Here is a 12254-nt window from a genome sequence, read left to right as displayed (position 1 = left end):
CCATAGAGGGCTATGGTGAAAAAGGAAATATCCTCAGATGAAATCTGGAAAGAAGCTTTCTGAGAAACTGCTCTGTGATGTGTGACTTCCACTCACAGAGTTACATCTCTATTTCGTGGATCTCTTTGCTAGCCTTATTTCTGGGGAATCTGAGAACAGATATTTTGGATCCCTTTGAAGACTCTAAGGCCAAAGGAAATATCCTCCGATAACAAAGAGAAAGAAGCTTTCTGAGAAACTTCTTTGAGTTCTGTGAAATCATCTCATAGAGTTACAGCTTTCCCCTCAGAAGCCTTTCGCTAAGACAGTTCTTGTGGAATTGTCAAAGTGATATTTGGAAGCCCGTAGAGGGCTATGGTGAAAAAGGAAATATCCTCAGATGAAATCTGGAAAGAAGCTTTCTTAGAAACTGCTCTGTGATGTGTGACTTCCACTCACAGAGTTACATCTGTACTTCGTGGATCTCTTTGCTAGCCTTATTTCTGTGGAATCTGAGAACAGATATTTCGGATCCCTTTGAAGAGTATAGGGCCAAAGGAAATATCCTCCGATAACAAAGAGAAAGAAGCTTTTTGAGAAACTTCTTTGTGATCTGTGAAATCAACTCACAGAGTTACAGCTTTCCCCTCAAGAAACCTTTCGCTAAGACAGTTCTAGTGGAATGGGCCAAGTGATATTTGGAAGCCCAAAGAGGGCTAAGGTGAAAAAGGAAATATCCTCAGAGGAAATCTGGAAAGAAGCTTTCTGAGAAACTGCTCTGTGGTGTGTGACTTCCACTCACAGAGTTACATCTGTATTTCGTGGATCTCTTTGCTAGCCTTATTTCTGTGGAATCTGAGAACAGATATTTCGGATCCCTTTGGAGACTATAGGGACAAAGGAAATATCCTCCGATAACAAAGAGAAAGAAGCTTTTTGAGAAACTTCTTTGTGTTCTGTGAAATCATCTCACAGAGTTACAGCTTTCCCCTCAAGAAGCCTTTGGCTAAGACAGTTCTTGTGGAATTGGCAAAGTGATATTTGGAAGCCCAAAGAGGGCTGTGGTAAAAAAGGAAATATCCTCAGAGGAAATCTGGAAAGAAGCTTTCTGAGAAACTGCTCTGTGATGTGTGACTTCCACTCACAGAGTTACATCTGTATTTCGTGGATCTCTTTGCTAGCCTTATTTCTGTGGAATCTGAGAACAGATATTTCGGATCCCTTTGAAGACTATAGGGCCAAAGAAATATCCTCCGATAACAAAGAGAAAGAAGCTTTCTGAGAAACTTCTTTGTGTTCTGTGAAATCATCTCACAGATTTACAGCTTTCCCCTCAAGAAGCCTTTCGTTAAGACAGTTCTTGTGGAATTGGCAAAGTGATATTTGGAAGCCCATAGAGGACTATGGTGAAAAAGGAAATATCCTCAGATGAAATGTGGAAAGAAGTTTTCTGAGAAACTTCTGTGTGATGTGTGACTTCCACTCACAGAGTTACATCTGTATTTCGTGGATCTCTATGCTAGCCTTATTTCTGTGGAATCTGAGAACAGATATTTCGGATCCCTTTGAAGACTATAGGGCCAAAGTAAATATCCTCCGATAACAAAGAGAAAGAAGCTTTCTGAGAAACTTCTTTGTGTTCTGTGAAATCATCTCACAGAGTTACAGATTTCCCCTCAAGAAGCCTTTCGCTAAGACAGTTCTTGTGGAATTCGCAAAGTGATATTTGGAAGCCCCTAGAGGGCTATGGTGAAAAAGGAAATATCCTCAGAGGAAATCTGGAAAGAAGCTTTCTGAGAAACTGCTCTGTGATGTGTGACTTCCACTCACAGAGTTACATCTGTATTTCGTGGATCTCTTTGCTAGCCTTATTTCTGTGGAATCTGAGAAGAGATATTTCGGATCCCTTTGAAGACTATAGGGCCAAAGGAAATATCCTCCGATAACAAAGAGAAAGAAGCTTTCTGAGAAACTTCTTTGTGTTCTGTGAAACCATCTCACAGAGTTACAGCTTTCCCCTCAGGAAGACTTTCGCTAAGACAGTTCTTGTGGAATTGGAAAAGTGATATTTGGAAGCCCATAGAGGGCTACGGTAAAAAAGGAAATATCCTCAGAGGAAATCTGGAAAGAAGCTTTCTGAGAAACTGCTCTGTGGTGTGTGTCTTCCACTGACAGAGTTACATCTGTATTTCGTGGATCTCTTTGCTAGCCTTATTTCTGTGGAATCTGAGAACAGATATTTCGGATCCCTTTGAAGACTATAAGGCCAAAGGAAATATCCTCCGATAACAAAGAGAAAGAAGCTTTCTTAGAAACTTCTTTGTGTTCTGTGAAATCATCTCACAGAGTTACAGCTTTCCCCTCAAGAAGCCTTTCGCTAAGACAATACGTGTGGAATTGGCAAAGTGCTATTTGGAAGCCCATAGAGGGCTATGGTGAAAAAGGAAATATCCTCAGATGAAATCTGGAAAGAAGCTTTCTGAGAAACTGCTCTGTGATGTGTGACTTCCACTCACAGAGTTACATCTGTACTTCGTGGATCTCTTTGCTAGCCTTATTTCTGTGGAATCTGAGAACAGATATTTCGGATCCCTTTGAAGAGTATAGGGCCAAAGGAAATATCCTCCGATAACAAAGAGAAAGAAGCTTTTTGAGAAACTTCTTTGTGTTCTGTGAAATCAACTCACAGAGTTACAGCTTTCCCCTCAAGAAGCCTTTCGCTAAGACAGTTCTAGTGGAATTGGCAAAGTGATATTTGGAAGCCCAAAGAGGGCTAAGGTGAAAAAGGAAATATCCTCAGAGGAAATCTGGAAAGAAGCTTTCTGAGAAACTGCTCTGTGGTGTGTGACTTCCACTCACAGAGTTACATCTGTATTTCGTGGATCTCTTTGCTAGCCTTATTTCTGTGGAATCTGAGAACAGATATTTCGGATCCCTTTGGAGACTATAGGGCCAAAGGAAATATCCTCCGATAACAAAGAGAAAGAAGCTTTTTGAGAAACTTCTTTGTGTTCTGTGAAATCATCTCACAGAGTTACAGCTTTCCCCTCAAGAAGTCTTTCGCTAAGACAGTTCTTGTGGAATTGGCAGAGTGATATTTGGAAGCCCATAGAGGGCTATGGTGAAAAAGGAAATATCCTCAGATGAAATCTGGAAAGAAGCTTTCTGAAAAACTGCTCTGTTATGTGTGACTTCCACTCACAGAGTTACATCTGTATTTCGTGGATCTCTTTGCTAGCCTTTTTTCTGTCGAATCTGAGAAGAGATATTTCGGATCCCTTTGAAGTGTATAGGGACAAAGGAAATATCCTCCGATAACAAAGAGAAAGAAGCTTTCTGAGAAGCTTCTTTGTGTTCTGTGAAATCATCTCACAGAGTTACAGCTCTCCCCTCAAGAAGCCTTTCGCTAAGACAGTTCTTGTGGAATTGGCAAAGTGATATTTGGAAGCCAATAGAGGGCTATGGTGAAAAAGGAAATATCCTCAGATGAAATCTGGAAAGAAGCTTTCTGAGAAACTGCTCTGTGATGTGTGACTTCCACTCACAGAGTTACATCTCTATTTCGTGGATCTCTTTGCTAGCCTTATTTCTGTGTAATCTGAGAACAGATATTTCGGATCCCTTTGAAGACTATAGGGCCAAAGGAAATATCCTCCGATAACAATGAGAAAGAAGCTTTCTGAGAAACTTCTCTGTGATCTGTGAAATCATCTCACAGAGTTACAGCTTTCCCCTCAAGAAGCCTTTCCCTAAGACAGTTCTTGTGGAATTGGCAAAGTGATATTTGGAAGCCCATAGAGGGCTATGGTGAAAAAGGAAATATCGTCAGATGAAATCTGGAAAGAAGCTTTCTGAGAAACTGCTCTGTGGTGTGTGACTTCCACCCACAGAGTTACATTTGTATTTCGTGGATCTCTTTGCTAACCTTTTTTCTGTGGAATCTGAGAAGAGATATATCGGATCCCTTTAAAGACTATAGGGCCAAAGGAAATATCCTCCGATAACAAAGAGAAAGAAGCTTTCTGAGAAGCTTCTTTGTGTTTTGTGAAATCATCTAACAGAGTTACAGCTTTCCCCTCAAGAAGCCTTTCCCTAAGACAATACTTGTGGAATTGGCAAAGTGCTATTTGGAAGCCCATAGAGGGCTATGGTGAAAAAGGAAATATCCTCAGATGAAATCTGGAAAGAAGCTTTCTGAGAAACTGCTCTGTGATGTGTGACTTCCACTCACAGAGTTACATCTGTACTTCGTGGATCTCTTTGCTAGCCTTATTTCTGTGGAATCTGAGAACAGATATTTCGGATCCCTTTGAAGAGTATAGGGCCAAAGGAAATATCCTCCGATAACAAAGAGAAAGAAGCTTTTTGAGAAACTTCTTTGTGTTCTGTGAAATCAACTCACAGAGTTACAGCTTTCCCCTCAAGAAGCCTTTCGCTAAGACAGTTCTAGTGGAATTGGCAAAGTGATATTTGGAAGCCCAAAGAGGGCTAAGGTGAAAAAGGAAATATCCTCAGAGGAAAAATGGAAAGAAGCTTTCTGAGAAACTGCTCTGTGGTGTGTGACTTCCACTCACAGAGTTACATCTGTATTTCGTGGATCTCTTTGCTAGCCTTATTTCTGTGGAATCTGAGAACAGATATTTCGGATCCCTTTGGAGACTATAGGGCCAAAGGAAATATCCTCCGATAAGAAAGAGAAAGAAGCTTTTTGAGAAACTTCTTTGTGTTCTGTGAAATCATCTCACAGAGTTACAGCTTTCCCCTCAAGAAGTCTTTCGCTAAGACAGTTCTTGTGGAATTGGCAGAGTGATATTTGGAAGCCCATAGAGGGCTATGGTGAAAAAGGAAATATCCTCAGATGAAATCTGGAAAGAAGCTTTCTGAAAAACTGCTCTGTTATGTGTGACTTCCACTCACAGAGTTACATCTGTATTTCGTGGATCTCTTTGCTAGCCTTTTTTCTGTCGAATCTGAGAAGAGATATTTCGGATCCCTTTGAAGTGTATAGGGACAAAGGAAATATCCTCCGATAACAAAGAGAAAGAAGCTCTCTGAGAAGCTTCTTTGTGTTCTGTGAAATCATCTCACAGAGTTACAGCTCTCCCCTCAAGAAGCCTTTCGCTAAGACAGTTCTTGTGGAATTGGCAAAGTGATATTTGGAAGCCAATAGAGGGCTATGGTGAAAAAGGAAATATCCTCAGATGAAATCTGGAAAGAAGCTTTCTGAGAAACTGCTCTGTGATGTGTGACTTCCACTCACAGAGTTACATCTGTATTTCGTGGATCTCTTTGCTAGCCTTATTTCTGTGTAATCTGAGAACAGATATTTCGGATCCCTTTGAAGACTATAGGGCCAAAGGAAATATCCTCCGATAACAAAGAGAAAGAAGCTTTCTGAGAAGCTTCTTTGTGTTTTGTGAAATCATCTAACAGAGTTACAGCTTTCCCCTCAAGAAGCCTTTCGCTAAGACAGTTCTTGTGGAATTGGCAAAGTGATATTTGGAAGCCCTTAGAGGGCTATGGTGAAAAAGGAAATATCCTCAGATGAAATCTGGAAAGAAGCTTTCTGAGAAACTGCTCTGTGATGTGTGACTTCCACTCACAGAGTTACATCTGTATTTCGTGGATCTCTTTGCTAGCCGTTTTTCTGTGAAATCTGAGAAGAGATATTTCGGTTCCCTTTGAAGACTATAGGGCCAAAGGAAATATCCTCCGATAACAAAGAGAAAGAAGCTTTCTGAGAAACTTCTTTGTGTTCTGTGAAATCATCTAACAGAGTTACAGCTTTACAATCAAGAAGCCTTTCGCTAAGACAGTTCTTATGGAATTGGCAAAGTGATATTTGGAAGCCCATAGAGGGCTATGGTGAAAAAGGAAATATCCTCAGAGGAAATCTGGAAAGAAGCTTTCTGAGAAACTGCTCTGTGATGTGTGACTTCCACTCACAGAGTTACATCTGTATTTCGTGGATCTCTTTGCTAGCCTTATTTCTGTGTAATCTGAGAACAGATATTACGGATCCGTTTGAAGACTATAGGGCCAAAGGAAATATCCTCCGATAACAATGAGAAAGAAGCTTTCTGAGAAACTTCTCTGTGTTCTGTGAAATCATCTCACAGAGTTACAGCTTTCCCCTCAAGAAGCCTTTCGCTAAGACAGTTCTTGTGGAATTGGCAGAGTGATATTTGGAAGCCCATAGAGGGCTATGGTGAAAAAGGAAATATCGTCAGATGAAATCTGGAAAGAAGCTTTCTGAGAAACTGCTCTGTGGTGTGTGACTTCCACCCACAGAGTTACATTTGTATTTCGTAGATCTCTTTGCTAGCCTTTTTTCTGTGGAATCTGAGAATAGATATATCGGATCCCTTTAAAGACTATAAGGCCAAAGGAAATATCCTCCGATAACAAAGAGAAAGAAGCTTTCTGAGAAGCTTCTTTGTGTTCTGTGAAATCATCTAACAGAGTTACAGCTTTCCCCTCAAGAAGCCTTTCGCTAAGACAGTTCTTGTGGAATTGGCAAAGTGATATTTGGAAGCCCATAGAGGGCTATGGTGAAAAAGGAAATATCCTCAGATGAAATCTGTAAAGAAGCATTCTGAGAAACTGCTTAGTGTTCTGTTAATTCATCTCACAGAGTTACATCTGTATTTCGTGGATCTCTTTGCTAGCCTTATTTCTGTGGAATCTGAGAACAGATATTTCGGATCCCTTTGAAGACTGTATGGCCAAAGGAAATATCCTCCGATAACAAAGAGAAAGAAGCTTTCTGAGAAACTTCTTTGTGTTCTGTGAAATCATCTCACAGAGTTACAGCTTTCCCCTCAAGAAGCCTTTCCCTAAGACAGTTCTTGTGGAATTTGCAAAGAGATATTTGGAAGCCCATAGACGGCTACGGTGAAAAAGGAAATATCCTCAGATCAAATCTGGAAAGAAGCTTTCTGAGAAACTGCTCTGTGATGTGTGACTTCCACTCACAGAGTTACATCTGTATTTCGTGGATCTCTTTGCTAGCCTTATTTCTGTGGAATCTGAGAACAGATATTTCGGATCCCTTTGAAGACTATAGGGCCAAAGGAAATATCCTCCGATAACAAAGAGAAAGAAGCTTTCTGAGAAACTACTTTGTGTTCTGTGAAATCATCTCACGGAGTTACAGCTTTCCCCTCAAGAAGCCTTTCGCTAAGACAGTTCTTGTGGAATTGGCAAGGAGATATTTGGAAGCCCATAGAGGACTATGGTGAAAAAGGAAATATCCTCAGATGAAATCTGGAAAGAAGCTTTCTGAGAAACTGCTCTGTGAAGTGTGACTTCCACTCACAGAGTTACATCTGTATTTCGTGGATCTCTCTGCTAGGCTTATTTCTGTGGAATCTGAGAACAGATATTTCGGATCCCTTTGAAAACTGTAGGGCCAAAGGAAATATCCTCCGCTAACAAAGAGAAAGAAGCTTTCTGAGAAACTTCTTTGTGTTCTGTGAAATCATCTCACGGAGTTACAGCTTTCCCCTCAAGAAGCCTTTCGCTAAGACAGTTCTTGTGGAATTGGCAAAGTGATATTTGGAAGCCCACAGAGGGCTATGGTGAAAAAGGAAATATCCTCAGATGAAATCTGGAAAGAACCTTTCTGAGAAACTTCTCTATGGTGTGTGACTTCCAATCACAGAGTTACATCTGTACTTCGTGGATCTCTTTGCTAGCCTTATTTCTGTGGAATCTGAGAACAGATATTTCGGATCCCTATGAAGACTATAGGTCCAAAGGAAATATCCTCCGATAACAAAGAGAAAGAAGCTTTCTGAGAAACTTCTTTGGGTTCTGTGAAATCATCTCACGGAGTTACAGCTTTCCCCTCAAGAAGTCTTTCGCTAAGACAGTTCTTGTGGAATTGGCAAGGTGATATTTGGAAGCCCATAGAGGGCTATGGTGAAAAAGGAAATATCCTCAGATGAAATCTGTAAAGAAGCTTTCTGAGAAACTGCTTAGTGATCTGTTAATTCATCTCACAGAGTTACATCTGTATTTCGTGGATCTCTTTGCTAGCCTTATTTCTGTGGAATCTGAGAACAGATATTTCAGATCCCTTTGAAAACTATAGGGCCAAAGGAAGTATACTCCGATAACAAAGAGAAAGAAGCTTTCTGAGAAACTTCTTTGTGTTCTGTGAAATCATCTCAGAGAGTTACAGCTTTCCCCTCAAGAAGCCTTTCGCTAAGACAGTTCTTGTGGAATTGGCAAAGTGATATTTGGAAGCCCACAGAGGGCTATGGTGAAAAAGGAAATATCCTCAGATGAAATCTGGAAAGAAGCTTTCTGAGAAGCTGCTCTGTGACGTGTGACTTCCACTCACAGAGTTACATCTGTATTTCGTGGATCTCTCTGCTAGCCTTATTTCTGTGGAATCTGAGAACAGATATTTCGGATCCCTTTGAAGACTATAGGGACAAAGGAAATATCCTCCGATAACAAAGAGAAAGAAGGTTTGAGAAACTTCTTTGTGTTCTGAGAAATCATCTCACAGAGTTACAGCTTTCCCCTCAAGAAGCCTTTCGCTAGGACAGTTCTTGTGGAATTTGCAAAGAGATATTTGGAAGCCCATAGACGGCTACGGTGAAAAAGGAAATATCCTCAGATGAAATCTGGAAAGAATCTTTCTGAGAAACTGCTCTGTGATGTGTGACTTCCACTCACAGAGTTACATCTGTATTTCGCCGATCTCTTTGCTAGCCTTATTTCTGTGGAATCTGAGAACAGATATTTCGGATCCCTTTGAAGACTTTAGGGCCAAACGAAATATCCTCCGATAACAAAGAGAAAGAAGCTTTCTGAGAAACTTCTTTGTGTTCTGTGAAATCATCTCACAGAGTTACAGCTTTCCCCTCAAGAAGCCTTTCGATAAGACAGTTCTTGTGGAATTGCAAAAGTGATATTTGGAAGCCCTTAGAGGTCTATGGTGAAAAAGGAAATATCCTCAGATGAAATCTGGAAAGAAGCTTTCTGAGAAACTTCTCTGTGGTGTGTGACTTCCACTCACAGAGTTACATCTGTCTTACGTGGATTTCTTTGCTAGCCTTATTTCTGTGGAATCTGAGAACAGATATTTCGGATCCCTTTGAAGACTATAGGGCCAAAGGAAATATCTTCCGATAACAAAGAGAAAGAACCTTTCTGAGAAACTTCTTTGTGTTCTGTGAAATCATCTCACAGAGTTACACCTTTCCCCTCAAGAAGCCTTTCACTAAGACAGTTCTTGTGGAATTGGCAAAGTGATATTTGGAAGCCCATAGAGGGTTATGGTGAAAAAGGAAATATCCTCAGATGAAATCTGGAAAGTAGCTTTCTGAGAAACTTCTCTGTGGTGTGTGACTTCCACTCACAGACTTACATCTGTATTTCGTGGATCTCTTTGCTTGCCTTATTTCTGTGGAATCTGGGAAGAGATATTTCGGATCCCTTTGAAGTCTATAGGGCCAAAGGAAATATCCTCCGATAACAAAGAGAAAGAAGCTTTCTGAGAAACTTCTTTGTGTTGTGTGAAATCATCTCACAGAGTTACAGCTTTCCCCTCAAGAAGCCTTTCGCTAGGACAGTTCTTGTGGAATTGGCAATGTGATATTTGGAAGCCCATAGAGGGCTATGGTGAAGAAGGAAATATCCTCAGATCAAATCTGGAAAGAAGCTTTCTGAGAAGCTGCTCTGTGATGTGTGACTTCCACTCACAGAGTTACATCTGTATTTCGTGGATCTCTTTGCTAGCCTTATTTCTGTGGAATCTGAGAACAGATATTTCGGATCCCTTTGAAGACTGTAGGGCCAAAGGAAATATCCTCCGATAACAAGGAGAAAGAAGCTTTCTGAGAAACTTCTTTGTGTTCTGTGATAGCATCTCACAGAGTTACAGCTTTCCCCTCATGAAGCCTTTCGCTAGGACAGTTCTTGTGGAATTGGCAATGTGATATTTGGAAGCCCATAGAGGGCTATGGTGAAAAAGGAAATATCCTCAGATCAAATCTGTATAGCTTTCTGAGAAGCTGCTCTGTGATGTGTGACTTCCACTCACAGAGTTACATCTGTATTTCGTGGATCTCTTTGCTAGCCTTATTTCTGTGGAATCTGAGAACAGATATTTCCGATCCCTTTGAAGACTGTAGGGCCAAAGGAAATATCCTCCGATAACAAAGAGAAAGAAGCTCTCTGGGAAACTTCTTTGTGTTCTTTGAAATCATCTCACAGAGTTACAGCTTTCCCCTCAAAAAGCCTTTCGCTAAGACAGTTCCTGTGGAATTGGCAAAGTGATATTTGGAAGCCCATAGAGGGCTATGGTGAAAAAGGAAATATCCTCAGATGAAATCTGTAAAGAAGCTTTCTGAGAAACTGCTTAGTGATCTGTTAATTCATCTCACAGAGTTACATCTGTATTTCGGGGATCTCTTTGCTAGCCTTATTTCTGTGGAATCTGAGAACAGATATTTCGGATCCCTTTGAAAACTATAGGGCCAAAGGAAGTATCCTCCGATAACAAAGAGAAAGAAGCTTTCTGAGAAACTTCTTTGTGTTCTGTGAAATCATCTCACAGAGTTACACCTTTCCCCTCAAGAAGCCTTGCGCTAAGACAGTTCTTGTGGAATTGGCAAAGTGATATTTGGAAGCCCACAGAGGGCTATGGTGAAAAAGGTAATATCCTCAGATCAAATCTGTATAGCTTTCTGAGAAGCTGCTCTGTGATGTGTGACTTCCACTCACAGAGTTACATCTGTATTTCGTGGATCTCTTTGCTAGCCTTATTTCTGTGGAATCTGAGAACAGATATTTCGGATCCCTTTGAAGACTGTAGGGCCAAAGGAAATATCCTCCGATAACAAAGAGAAAGAAGCTTTCTGAAAAATTTCTTTGTGTTCTGTGAAATCATCTCACAGAGTTACAGCTTTCCCCTCATGAAGCCTTTCGCTAGGACAGTTCTTATGGAATTGGCAATGTGATATTTGGAAGCCCATAGAGGGCTCTGGTGAAAAAGGAAATATCCTCAGATCAAATCTGTATAGCTTTCTGAGAAGCTGCTCTGTGATGTGTGACTTCCACTCACAGAGTTACATCTGTATTTCGTGGATCTCTTTGCTAGCCTTATTTCTGTGGAATCTGAGAACAGATATTTCGGATCCCTTTGAAGACTGTAGGGCCAAAGGAAATATCCTCCGATAACAAAGAGAAAGAAGCTTTCTGGGAAACTTCCTTGTGTTCTTTGAAATCATCTCACAGAGTTACAGCTTTCCCCTCAAGAAGACTTCGGCTAAGACAGTTCTTGTGGAATTGGCAAAGTGATATTTGGAAGCCCATAGAGGGCTATGGTGAAAAAGGAAATATCCTCAGATGAAATCTGTAAAGAAGCTTTCTGAGAATCTGCTTAGTGATCTGTTAATTCATGTCACAGAGTTATATCTCTATTTCGGGGATCTCTTTGCTAGCCTTATTTCTGTGGAATCTGAGAACAGATATTTCGGATCACTTTGAAAACTATAGGGCCAAAGGAAGTATCCTCCCATAACAAAGAGAAAGAAGCTTTCTGAGAAACTTCTTTGTGTTCTGTGAAATCATCTCACAGAGTTACAGCTTTCCCCTCAAGAAGCCTTTCGCTAAGACAGTTCTTGTGGAATTGGCAAAGTGATATTTGGAAGCCCACAGAGGGCTATGGTGAAAAAGGAAATATCCTCAGATCAAATCTGTATAGCTTTCTGAGAAGCTGCTCTGTGATGTGTGACTTCCGCTCACAGAGTTACATCTGTATTTCGTGGATCTCTTTGCTAGCCTTATTTCTGTGGAATCTGAGAACAGATATTTCGGATCCCTTTGAAGACTATAGGGCCAAAGGAAATATCCTCCGATAACAAAGAGAAAGAAGCTTTCTGAGAAACTTCTTTGTGTTCTGTGAAATCATCTCACGGAGTTACAGCTTTTCCCTCAAGAAGCCTTTCGCTAAGACAGTTCTTGTGGAATTGGCAAGGTGATATTTGGAAGCCCATAGAGGGCTATGGTGAAAAAGGAAATATCCTCAGATGAAATCTGTAAAGAAGCTTTCTGAGAAACTGCTCTGTGAAGTGTGACTTCCACTCACAGAGTTACATCTGTATTTCGTGGATCTCTCTGCTAGCCTTATTTCTGTGGAATCTGAGAACAGATATTTCGGATCCCTTTGAAAACTGTAGGGCCAGAGGAAATATCCTCCGATAACAAAGAGAAAGAAGCTTTCTGAGAAACTTCTTTGTGTTCTGTGAAATCATCTC

Source organism: Macaca mulatta, chromosome 17, assembly GCF_049350105.2.
Source record: "Macaca mulatta isolate MMU2019108-1 chromosome 17, T2T-MMU8v2.0, whole genome shotgun sequence".
Taxonomy (NCBI): domain Eukaryota; kingdom Metazoa; phylum Chordata; class Mammalia; order Primates; family Cercopithecidae; genus Macaca; species Macaca mulatta.
This window is presented reverse-complemented; position numbering follows the sequence as displayed.